General features: G+C 39.2%; 1 long non-coding RNA gene across 1 annotated transcript in view; it reads left to right on the top strand.

The window, feature by feature from the left end:
- The window catches only part of LOC118627087, a 247,161-nt gene that overhangs the window by 113,658 nt on the left and 119,676 nt on the right, over positions 1-13,827 (top strand). The window lies entirely within an intron of this gene.

Below are 13,827 nucleotides of genomic sequence, written 5' to 3'. Positions count from 1 at the left end.
AGGGACTGCGCAGCGTCTACCCAGTTCTTTGCTTGGAGCTGTCATGAGCTGTCCTGTTGTGTGTATGCAAAGTTTTCAGGAATGGAAACGGCTGAAATAAACTGTAAATACCCTAAGGAAGATGTCTCAGGACTCATACGCGGGCTCGCTTGGCACATGACACGTGTATCTGTCCCTCCACGCGGAGGAAGCAACATCTGGCTCAGCGGCGTCTTGGTTCATGCTCCAGACATCCGGTTCCTCCGTTCCCACCCGAACATCAGTGCTGCGTCTTGGACCAGAGATGCAAACTATTTGTGTGCTGGAGAATGTGATTTGGTGACAACCACTGGTCCTTTCACTCAACAAAATTACGTTCTCGTCCTTTTCTTTCCTCAAAGTGCCATGCGATTTCCTATTTCACTTGAATATCTCTCATAATTTCACACCACAATGAGAAGGGTATAGATTAGCACTGGGCAATCTCCTCCATATACTTTTTCTTTTTCTTAAAATTCCAATCCACATAAGGTCACAGACAACATGACACTTCCAGGCCAAGGATACACAAGGTTACTTCGCAGAAGTCCCCTGGCTTCAACCATGGTATTCCAATGGCAGTGTGCCCTGCGTTTTCGTGGCTGTGATTCAATGGAGAAAATCAAACGTAAAATAGTCGGCAACTGCCGCATTTAGTCAGAGGCACCTGGGAATGCCGGTCTCACTCTAGGGTAAGGTTATGTAGGGGAGAATTCCAAACAGTGCTTGGGGTCAGTCTCCCAGGGTTTGAGTCAAGATTCTACTGTTTGGTGAGCAAATTACTTAACCCTTTTCTCCCTGGGTTTTCCAACCTATAAAAGAAAGGTTATAATTGTTCCAATTACTCATTGCTGCATAAGAAAACACTCCAAAACTTAGTGGCTTAAAACAACTATTTATTATTATCTCTCACTTTCCTGTGGACTAAATAGTGTATAGGAGAAAAAGCTTTATATTGTCTTTCTGGGTTCTTTTGGCTAGTCTAATCATTAAATAAGACCGATGAACAGGAGAAGAACAAATTATGTATACACAGGAGTCCCACAAAGACATGGGACACCCCCAATAGTCTGGTAGTTTAGGTTTGTGTGCCATCCTGAGTTAAGAAGGGGTCAGGGCCCTGGCTGGTTTGGCTCAGCAGTTAGAGCATCAGCCTGCGGTCCAGAGAAACTCGGGTTTAGTTTCCACTAAGGGCATGTACCTCAGGTTGCAGTTTGTCCCCGGCCCTGGTTGGGTCATGTGGGTGGCAGCCACTCGATGTGTCCATTTCACTTCGATGTTTCTCTCTCTCTCTCTTCCTCTCTCTCCCTCCCACTCTATCTGAACAGAAATGAAAAAATGTCTTCGGGTGAGGATAAAAAAAAAAAAAAAAAAAGAAGGGGTCAGGGATCTGGTAGTTTAGGCTTGTGTGCCACCCTGAGTTAAGAAGGAGTCAGGGATCTGGAGCTACAAAGGGAAGGAACACGGCTCACGGGAGACAGGAAGAACGAATGTGTGTCATGCCACACAGACAATGGAACACAGAAAGGACTTGGAACAAACAGGCTCCCCCCAGCTTCTCAAACCTAGCCCACACTTTCCATCATTATCTCTGGTGACCAGACCCTCTATCTAAATTCATTTAGGCAGTTAAAAGAGAGAGAGACAAGTTTTTCTTGAGTCTGCTGGGTATTGATTGACTTGCGCTCAAAGTGGTTCACCTGCCAAAGTGGCCTATTTGGGGGAAGCTCCTTCTAAAGCCCTTCACTAGGCACCACTCGGTGGTCCTCACTTGGAGTTTGTCATTCCGGGACAGGCAGACAGCAGCGGGAATTGGAGTCACTGGAAGGTGTGAGTGGGTTGGCCATCTAACATGGTGCATTAGCAGGCAGGTGGATTATACACCGGGAGCTCTCTCGGGCTCGATTTACACCTGAGCTCTCCGTGTGGCTCGGGCTTTCTCACCACATGGATGCCTTAGTCTGACTTCCTACATGGCAGCTCGGGGCTCCTGCAGAACACGGCAGAAGTCTACAGTCAAAGGCTAGGCTAGGCTAGGCTCAGACCCATTCTAGTCATCAAGCAAGTCACTAAAGCCAACTCACGTTCAAAGGAGAAGGATTAAACTCTACCTCTCAGTCTCGGGACTGGTGAATAATTTGTCACTATCTTCAATCCACCACAAATACAATATTTTCCACATAAAGTTCTGTGAGAATAAATGAATCTGTATAATGAACTTAGACCAGTGTCTGGCAATAGTAATGTATTTTTAATAAAAGTTGGGTCCTTATCCCATTTTATTTTTCTTTATTGAATGTATTGCTGTTTGACCTTACTTTCTAATTATGTTTGCATGTGTGTGTGTATGTGTTTATTTTCTCTCCCTCCCATCCAAATATCAAATTCACTACCACAGGGGCTTCATGTTTGTCCAGGGCCTAGGAAAAAAAAAAAAAGACTATTATATAATGAGAGTTGTTCAATTAATGAGTGAATAAGTAAATAAACTCCTATTACTATTGAACATTGAACTGGAAGAAACACACATTTTGGGTTTTCGGTTGTGGAAAATGGAAATACGATTGGCATTAGGGGAGAATTATGAGCAGAGAGGTTGACATTCTGATTTATTTAAATGTATTAAAAATTAGGATCAATATCATCTGGAGCCATTCTTAACTAAAACTGTTCTAGGAAGCACTAAATCTACGAGCAAGGCCCCCTCGGCCCCCAGAGGAGCTGCCCACAGTCGGGATCTGAGAGACCTGCGCTGCGCCACCAGCTTCAGGGTCAGACAAGACTGGGTCTAGGTCCTCGCGCTGGCTCTGCCGTTTGCTCCGTTCTTGACATGAGAGTGTTGACTTCTCTTAGCTGTAAAATCAGACACCAAGGCATGCCTCGAGGAATTCCTGTAGGCGTTAAACATAACTGAAAAGAATTTCAACAAAAGAACTGGACAAGCCCTGGCCAGTGTGGCTCAGTTGGTTGGGTGTCATCCCCTGCACTGAATGGTTGCCAGTTAGATTCCCGATCAGGGCACCTGCTGGGACTTTGGGCTCTATCCCTGGTGGGGGGCATGTGGAAGGCAGCTAGTTGATGGTTCGCTCTCGCACTGGTGTTTCTTTTTCTCTCTCCCTCTTCCTTCCTCTCTCTTTGTAAAAATCAGTGAAGAATCATTCAGGAAAAAATTTTAAAAAGACTGGACAACTGATAATAATGTACCAATCCCCAAAAGTATTAATGATAAGGAAACTTTGATGCATTTTCCATTTTTATTGTTCCAAAATTCCTCTCATGTTTGCAAACACAGTAAAACATATTAAAATAATATTAAGATCACTTTTTTATTCAAGATATGAGGATAGTGATTCATGAATTCCTTTCCGCTCCACCAGTATTTGACATAGAAACTGAAACAGAATGTGGACTAAGTTTCAACCACGTTAAAAATAAATGTTTAAATTTATCAACTGAAATTATGACATCAAAGGAAGTAAACATCATATCCAAAGAATAACTTCCTAGAATTCATGGGGAATTTCCCCAGCACCAACCCCGTTGGTGAGGATGTCCAAAAGTAAATCACTTAAGCAACATATGGTGATTGTTGAGATTTCAACAAATTGTAGGAACTCAGAACTTTGGGGAAAGTTTAAAATAAAACTGCTTCTTGTTTTTCAGAGCTTAGTATTTCAATACAAACTCATTGACCAAGACGGAACTGATAAAGCTAACCATTTATTTCCTCAAAACATGAGGGTATCATAGACCCCCAGCTCACTCCCATTTTCCATAGCCAGAAATTGTGTCTGTTTTCTTTTTTGACTAAGTTGTCAAATATTTCTTACATGGAAAGACTGCTCTAGAACATGGGGAAAGTACGAGCTAGGGAAAAAAAAAAGACAAGAAGAAAAAGACGATGCATTAGAGAATCATATGCATTTGAAAGGAAAACATTCAGCACTAATATGGAGTATTGCCGGCAGCCAGACAATATATTCTTTTCTCCAGCAACAAAACACCAGAACTGGCACGTGGCAGGCACAGCGCAGGCCTCCGACGTAAAGGAGGATGTACTTGCAGAAGTCACCGCACAACATGGTAAAATTTAACTGATTGGTTTTTGGTTAGGTGAGGAGGACCCACCAATACAGGACTCGCAGGTTTGATACCAGATGGTGGCAACATTAAAATTACATATAGTTAATATACCTGACAAATAATAGGTGATTAGTCAATTTTCGTTTTCTTTCTTTTGAGTGATCTTATCTCACTTTTCCGTCCATTACTATAATGTCTGAACTTTATAATTAAGAGTGTGCTGGGATCACCTTATGGTTCTTTATTCGCAGATAAACAAACCTTACTGGTTAAAATTCATCAATAGCAGGTGACTGGCTCTGTCCAGGAGCAGAATGGGGAAAGCTGAAGCCAGATGAAATAAACATAAACTAAATTCATCTGAGCATTTCCATCGTCCCATGTTTAGTTTCTTCATGACCCATGTATTACAAAAATAAGTATGCTAGGGCTTATCTCTCTGTGAACCCCACTTAACATGAAAGAGAGAAATCCTTGTTATTCCTTGTTAATCTATTAGCTCAGGTTACATTAGGCTTCATATAAGCAGATATTGATATTCATGACACTATTTTTACTATGCAGATATACTAACAAAATAATTTTTTGGTTTTTTCTTCTTCTTCCAGACTTCAAGAAGATGTCTATAATTCTACTCCTTAAAATACTAAATCCAAACGTTAAGAATTCCCCACAAAAGGCATTTAAAAACACTTACCTGTTACTTAATATCTGTAGTAATAATAACTAATGCCCCATAGCTTGGATTCTAATTTGTTCAACTCATCAAACCAAGACAAAAGGCCCTGCAGGGAAACTTCAATGTCCAGTCTATTATTTAACTTCATGAACAAAAAATACCAGTCCAGTCACTTAACAAGATTCATCGCAAGGGGTGAGAACAGATGAGACGAGTGTCTGCAGTCCCCTGCAATCACACATGTACAAACAAGAGAACTAATTTTTCTCTACTGTTTTTACCAAAAAAAAAAAAAAGAAGAAAAAAGCTTTTTTTTAACACTAGGCAAACAGCAACTGGTTTAGTCTCACAAATTTACATGTCCTAAGTAGTGTCAGCATTCAGGCAGGGTAGATTAACAGGCCTGGTGTTATCTTCTAAGGAAAAGAAAATATATCCAAAGTCATCTGGTTAATTGGAGGAGTGGGGAGATGAAGTTGCTTCCATTAAGTTCTGTTGGAACAGTTACAAGATCCACAAAATCTGTTTTCAGCTCAGTCATTCATCCTGTTGAATGTGTGATGTGTTCTCAATTTAATGATAATTGCCCTTTCTGTTTCTTTGATAATTGCCCTCTCTATTATCATTTATGGAGATTCAAATTATAAATCAAGATAAGACAGCCAGAAAAATATTATGATTGTCCTTTCTGAGGCCACAGAAACTCAAGGAATGCTACCAACATCCGAGATTTGAGGCTATTTTCATTTGCACGTTTCTGAACATTTTATTTTAGGACCCAGTGGTTTTCCTATGAGGAGGTTGCACAATGATAATAGAACTGAATGATGATGAATCCAGAGAATGTGCATTCAGATCCAATTCAAGAGTTATAAGTCTGTATCTGGAATCAGAAACATGTTCCTCTATCTGAAACAATGGGAGCGAAACAATGGTGAGGGGTCAGCCAGAATGTTTGCTATTAGTCACCTGGTTTCCCAAGGAGGACATTGCACAGCCCTGCCCCCAGGGGCCCCTGGCTCCCTCTACTCTTGCCCTGTTTGTGGCGAAAACAAAACAAATAAGTGAAAAAAAAAAAAGAATTATTTTCACTGAATATGTTCTGATGATCCACATAATGAGATAAGTGCAAAGACAGAATTGAGCTTTTACCTTAGATTCCTGGGACCATCTCCCCAAACTAAAGCAGGAAAATAAAAATGTGCCTCCAAGAAATAGTTCTTTGAGGTGGTAACCATGGTGCGCGGGCACCTGCTTGAACCTGCTCAGGAGATCCAATTATTAAATTGTCACCAATTTGGCAAGCGGCTTGTTTCCCCAAAGAGCCACCAGTAAAAATTAATTGTATAAATTGTGAATTAATACATTATATGAAAAACAAAAGTAATAGCCCTGGCCCGTGTGGCTCAGTTGGTTGGGTGTCCTTCCATGCACCAAAAGGTTGCAGGTTCAAGTCCCAGTCAGGACATATGCCTGGGTTTCAGAAGGGGGTGTGCAGGAGGCAGCTGATCAATGTTTCTCTCTCTCTCTCTCTCCCTCTCCTTTCTTCTCTAAAATCAATAACTATTCTTTTTTTTTAAAAAAAAAAGTAATAAATACATAGAACTCATCACTTTATAATTATTACTATACAGTACATTATTTTCCTTGTTCCTGAGGATAGTTTCATGTATTGTATCTTAATATTAGAAATACCATATAATGGTATAACACAGAGTATGTCTTCCCAGCTCTGCATTCGGTAACTGCATATTAGTAGCCAGAAATCAGCAATGGTAGCTGCACCACTGATAACAGAAAATGCTGTAAATTATTGTTTTTCCCCAGAAAGCTGGTTGTTCCACATTTTGCAGCCCAGCCCTGTACGGTAATGTGGTTTTGTGAGAGAAAGTTCCTTGGAACTGGGATGACCTGCGTTTCCTTTCGGCTCAGTGAATTAGTAGTTGTATGATCTTGGACAGTTTACTTAGCCTCTCGTAGCTTTAATTTTGTCACTCTCTCTTTCTTAATCCCTTCAATATCTTCCCACTACTCTTAGGATAAAGCCCAAAATCATTAGGGCCTTTTCCCCCTTACCTTTGCCCCAGATTTCTTTTCTCCTTGAATCTTGCAAGTTCCTCTGCCGAAGGGCCCTCAAATCCAGAGTGCCCCCTTTTCCCTTTGTCCTGCTAAATCCTACCACGATGTAGGTCTCTGTGGAAATGTCACTTTCTCAAGGGAGACTTCCCTGAGAGCCACCCCCTACACCTTGTCGGTAGGACCCTTAATATAGACTCCCACAGAATCCTGAACTTTCCTTCATAATACTTGTCAAAAGTGTAACAAAATGATTTTATAAGTGGCCGTTGGCTTCATATCAAAACCCACTCTTTCACCTGTGTTTCTAAGGCATGTTGCCATCACTCAAGTTCAGCCTTATGCCCTGGAATGTCTGCTTTGCTAATCTATCTACTTAATTTAATCTGTAGGATTTCTGTTTTAGTGAGAGCAAGCCTCATTTCAAAACCACTCACTCTGCCTAAGACCTACTACAGCACTGTGGTTCAAGACAAAGGCTCTGAGGCTAAGTTCTCCACGTTTGGATCCTGACCCGACTGCTTCTGAGCTGCATGGATGTAGCAATCTCTCTGTACCTGCATCTATAAAACAGGGTTAATAACAATGTCTACTTTCTGGGAGTTGTTGTGACAATTAAGTTAACCCTGTAAAATCCTTAGAAGAGTGTTGATCATATAGGAATCAGTCTTTAACTGTTTTCTATTATTCTTCCTCACCTTAACTCTAATTGTGCTTCCCTGAATGATGTCATTTCTCAGAATGCCCACTGCTATGGAGACTCATTTTCCCTTACCTTTAATTACGATAGTCAGTCCTACAGTTTTGACTATCTTATCCATGAGAAAACACCTGAATGCTAATTCTTGTCTCCCCTAATTTACAATCAACACTTCCAGCTACTTACTGAGAGGGAGAGATAGAAACATTGATCAGCTGCCTCCTGCGTGCCCCCTACTGGGGATAGAGCCTGAAACCCTGGCATGTACCCTGACCAGGAATCAAACCCGTGACATCTTGGTGCATGGGATGATGCTCAATCCACTGAGCCACACCAGATGGGCAGCAACCCAGTTTCTCCAATGATGCTCCAACTTTCTAACTGATGTGTCTTCCTTCCCTTTACTGCATATCTCAGCAGTTGCAAATTTCCATTGATTATCTCTGAAATACCTGCATCTTTCTCTTTCTTTTAATTCCCATTGCTCCCACCTAGGCTAGGCTCTCTGTAGTCTCTTCCTTGTCTGGACTATCACAGTAGCCTATTATACAATCTTCACAGCTTTAGACTCAGTTTAACATAAGCAGAAACATTCTTCTAGAACTAGATGCTTTCATCACACATGTTTTTCTCCCTCTCTCCCTCCCTCTTTCTCAGCTGTAAATTGTTTTGTGTCTGTGAAAGCAGAGACCTTGACCAACTAGTTCACTTCCATGTCCTCAGTACCTAATTGCACTACAAAGACTATTTACTGTTAAATTTAGTACTATTATTAAGTACTATTATAGCACCAGTATGGTATATTACATAGCATATTATTTTAAAATGGTACTACTACATTTTAAATATGGCTAAAATGATTTGTTATGTTTATTATTGAGTAAGTACACTCTCTGTCCTGCTCTGATCTACTTAAATTGGATTTCTGGTTAATTCACTCCTCTGGTCTAACATCAGCACCCTTCCTGGCTGATTGCTTGCTGTCTGGGTTCCCATTCTGGAAGATGAGGCTCCAAGCTAGGAGGTCAGACTAAGAAAGCTCCATTCCACTTAGAATACTCCGAGTCATTGTTTTCATTGGGGAAGTGATGATATTACTTGTGGTTTTAAAAGCTTCCCTAGGCTGTAAGACGCAGGAAAACAGGGTGCTAATCTTTCCTTATAAGTTTTACAAGGCTCCTAAAACAGAAGGTGCAGTTAGTTCGGTGTATCATCGTTAGTCCAGGCATGAGCACACTAGTCGGGTAAAAGACACGTGAATTTTTAAGTAACAAAAATATTAAGGCTGTGAAGTTTTCTCAAAATGTATCAAAATAAATGTTTCTCTTTAAGATGTAAAGGATAACCTCAAATGATACTGGAATGTGCCTCTATTTTACTGGGTGTACTTTTTCTCTAAACTGGCTTCCTTTCATTCTTGAACTTTTTTCATATTGAATTATGTACTCTTCCCTCAGTATGGACTCATAATTATACTTTCTTCCTTTTCATCTTGATGATAAAAGTGTTACTTTTCTCTTACTTGGAACTTATTTTTTCTTGAATATCATTGATCCCCGCCCCCCAAATTACAGTTTAAAAGAATACTTTTTCTCCAAAAGGCACATGAAAAGTTGTTCAACATCATTAATCATCAGGAAAATGTAAAGCAAAATTACAATGAGCTACTATCTCACACCTATCAGAATGGCTATTGTCAAAAAGACAAAAAATAGAAGTGTTGGCAAGAATGTGGAGAAAATGCAACCCTTGAATGCTGTTAATAAACTGGTGGTCACTATGGTCAACAGTATAGAAGTGTGTCTCAAGTAATTAAAACTAGATTTACTCTACAACCCAGCAATTCCAATATTAGGTAATTATCTGAAGAAAATGAAAACACTAATTCAAAAAAGCCATAAGTATCTCTGTGTTCATTGCAGTGTTATTTACCATAATCAAGATATGGAAGCAACCTATGTGCCCATTGATAGATGAATGGAATATTACTCAGTCATAAAAAAAAAAATAACATCTTGCCATTTGTGACAACATGGATAAACAAGGAGAATATTGTGCTTAGTGAAAAAAGTCAGACAGAGCCCGGCTGTGGGCTCTGTGGTTGTGGCTCAGTGGTTGAACGTTGCCCCATGCACCAAGAGGACACCAGTTCAATTCCCAGTCAGGGCACATGCCCAGGTTGTGGGCTGATCCCCAGTGCAGGGCATGCAGGAGGCAGCCAATTGATGTTCTCTCATCTATGTCTCTATCTTTCTCCCTCTCCCTTCCTCTCTCTCTAAAATCAATTACAAAAAAAATTATTTTAAGAATAAAAAGTCAGATGGAGAAAGACAAATACCATATGATTTTACTTAATGTGCAGAATTTGAAAAACAAAATAAATAAACAAAAAAATAACAGAATCAGAATCATAGATACAGAGAACAAACTGGTGTTTGCCAGAGGAACAGGGTTGAAAGGATCAGTGAAGTTGATGGAGGGGATTAAAGAGTACAAACTTCAAGTTAAAAAATAAGTCACAAAGATGTAACAAAAAGCATAAAGACTACAGTCAATAATATTATAATAATTGTGTATGGTGACAGAGGTAACTAGACTTATCATGGTGATCACTTCCTAATATATATAAATCTCTAATAACTATGTTATACGCTTAAAATGAATATATTGTTAATCAGTTATATGTCAATAAAAAAAATACTCTTTCCTAACTGAGTTTTTTAAGTCCTGAGTTTGCATTTTTTTAATACTGTTGCTACCACTGCAGGAGGAATAATAGTTACTGAAACATCTGACTTGTTTATTAAAATGCTATTGATTTGAACAAGGAAATTTCCCCAAAGAAAATGACTTCAAAATTTGAAGAAATTATACACACAGCAACTCTTTTCAAAACAGTTTTTATTCAACAACTATAAATAGCAACAGTATTCAAAGGAGACTAGTAAGCCAAATTCTGATAAACAAGGCATTGCCAACATTACCAAAAAATAACATCTTTTGTACTTTTAACTACACCTGGTTAATGCTGCCCTTATAAGGATTACTCACAAAATTATAGTCTTCCCTTATTGGCAGTTTTGCTTTCCACAGTTTGTTATCTGCGGTCAATAGCAGTCCAAAACTATAAAACAGAAAATTCCAGAGATACACAACTCATGACTTTTAAATGCCGTATTGTTCTTAGTACGTAGTGAAGTCCTGCGCCCTCCCACTCTATTGCTCTCCTACCCAGGCCGTGAGTCGTTTCTTTGTCTAAGTGATCCATGCTGTACAATACAATAAGATATTTTGAGAGAGAGAGAAACCATCTTTATATAACTTTTATTTCAATATAGTGTTATAATTTTATATTATAATATAGTATTCTATTTTATTACTACTTATGTTAATATCTTACTGTGCCTTCTTTATACATTAAGCTTTATCATAGATACATGTGGATAGAAAAAAACAGTACATGTAGGATCTGGTCCTCTCTGCAGTTTCAAGTATCCACTGCATATCCTGGAGTGTATTCCACTCAGATAAGGGGGGACTAATGTATGTATGGTCTGTATATAAAAGACACACATAGAAATTAATTCTATTTCTGTTACATCTAAATCATCCAATGTGGTGTTTATTGAACTTTTTACCATGCACCTAAACTCTCAGGAACATGTTGAAAATTCCTTGAATTCTGAATTTGCAAATATAAATGCCTATTTAAAAAACAGAAGTCTAGCCCTGCCCAGTTTGGCTCAGCAGTTAGAGCGTCAGCCTGTGGTCCAGAGAGACCTGGGTTTGGTTCCCGCTAAGAGCACGTACCCCGGTTGCATTTTTTCCCTGTCCCTGGTTGGGTCATGCAGGTGGCAGCCACTCGATGTGTCCCTTTCACATCGATATTTCTCTCTCTCTCCCTCCCACTCTATCTGACCAAAATATAGAAAAATGTCCTCAGGTGAGGATTAAAAAAAAATCATAAAAAACAGAAGTTTGTCTATTAATTCAAAAGGTATCCTTAGTACTATAAATAACAAAAATTAATCAAGTACCTTGTCCCCTTAAAGATGGCATAGTTTGATAGCCAATGCTAATTTATCCTACAAAGATTAGCTTTTTATTACAGATGAAGATATCCCTTCTTTACAAAATTACACCTTCACACATTCGTCATTTCTATGTTAATCTCATATCTATTACCTTAACTATGAAATGATAAAATTGAGAGGAAAAAACTTTAAATGCTACTTTATTCTTTCGTATTTTCAACCATAGTATACTATGCCCATTAATAACGATACGTAACCAAGGGTAGTGTGAAGCCTAGAGATGAGTCTGTTGAGCACATTTTTATTTGTTACTCATCATGGAACTTTTACAGCTATGTTAGACCCTCACCATAACTGGGAGGGAGCAAAATTCAGTATCAGATTTGCTTTGACTGCATACAAAGACTGTCATTTGATGCCAAGTCACATGGTGAATGGATGGATGTCCATTCCCCATCCACCACTGGAAGGTCAAGTTTTGCTGTCTCACTCAGCAAGCTGAGATTAGCCTTTGTACTCCTGAAGTACTTGTTTATCCTGCTTTATTTCCTGTCAAACTTATAGTATGTTGAAAAAATAAAACCTGTTCCTCTCCAAAAATCTCTTTCTCTCTCATTAGTAATGTGCTCATGTAAAAGAGCAGTATTTTTCACAATATACTTCATTCAGTCAAGGATATTGAAGTGATATTTACCAACACCTTTAAATTCAAGAAACAGTATGGCTGGTGTGGCTCAGTGGTTGAGCATACAGACCCATGCACAAAGAGGTCACCGGTTTGATTCCTGGTCAGGGCACATGCCCAGGTTGTGGGCCCGATCCCCAGAGTGGGGCATGCGGGAGGCAGCCAGTCAATGTTCTCTTTCATCGATGTTTCTATCTCTGTCTCCCTCTTACTTCCTATCTTTCTAAAATCAATAAATGAAATAAATAAATAAATAAAGATTTTCCATTTTCAAAATAAAAAAAATCAATAAATAAATTTCAAGAAACAATTAACAACAAATCTAAGCCTCCCAAACGCAAAAATGTTCCCAAATTGTCATCTTGGAATTTAATTGTTTAAAAATTTAATAAATAATGTTTTGTTTTTTTTTAAGTCAGTTCTTTTTATAAATGTCATCGCCCTTTTTACTAGAGACAGTGCTTGATTTCCCCTTGCTGGTATAAGACTCGGTTGATGGGAAAATCTATCCATCTACTTACTGTTAAGCAGGAATGAGTTTTAAGTATTCAGAACTACAGTGCTTTGACTTTCAGAGACTAGAATGAGCAGACGAGAGAGCAGTACTTAGTTAACAGGTCACGAGTGAGCTTCATGGCCTCCCTGCTTTGAGAAGCTTTAAGTATCTGCTACATTTCTCCATTCCTCTCCTAGAGCAGCATTTTACTGCACACTGAATGTTTTTGACAGGAACAGGAATGTTCAACATGGAAAGAAAGCTATTACTTGGTAACCAAATAAATACTAACTGCTTGAATAGTCATAATCAATAATTAATAAATATGCATACCATCAAAAGTCCACCAAGTAAATTAAATATGGTAATTTTATTCAAAGAGAAATGAATACTTACCTGCTACAAGGGGGGATGATCCAGAGCCACCCCACTTCACCTCCACTGCCCGGCTAAGTGTAACCTCAGAGCATGTGAAAAAGTCGGGAGGCCCATTTACAGCTGGAGTTTGCAACAGCTGAGAAAAGTAAATAATAGCCTCTGAGGGAAAAGATCCTGTTACCGTTATTAAAAAATAAAGAAATAGTTTCTTTCTCTCTACCAGGGGTGAGTACACACTCACTTTGCTTTAGAAAACACATAATTTTTCATTTGAACCTTTCATCGTTGGCCACTGATACTCATCTAAGACAGGTACACCTTTTTTAAAAAACGCTTTGGGAAGGAAAAATTAACGACTGAAAATGAGTGGTCCTCAAAGACCATCAAGGCAAACACAACGTTCATAGTAATCCATGTGTGGGTAAGAGGCAGCCACTTCAGATCTGAGACAGATGATTACCTGAGAAGAAAAAAAAATTCTCTGAGCCATTTTACATTTTACACGTAAAATGTCTCAGGAGTTCACATTAATATTAACTCGACCAACTCCTCCTATGCTCATCGAAGAGGAAACCACGCACCCGCCCTTCTTCCTAGGTACACTTGCTTTCTGATTTGCCCTCACATCTGGGGTTACCAGAGGAATAGGTGCTCAGCGTCTAAGGGTCAGTCTGGCCT

This window comes from Molossus molossus, unplaced genomic scaffold (assembly GCF_014108415.1).
Source record: "Molossus molossus isolate mMolMol1 unplaced genomic scaffold, mMolMol1.p scaffold_m16_p_12, whole genome shotgun sequence".
NCBI lineage: Eukaryota > Metazoa > Chordata > Mammalia > Chiroptera > Molossidae > Molossus > Molossus molossus.
This window is presented reverse-complemented; position numbering and strand designations above follow the sequence as displayed.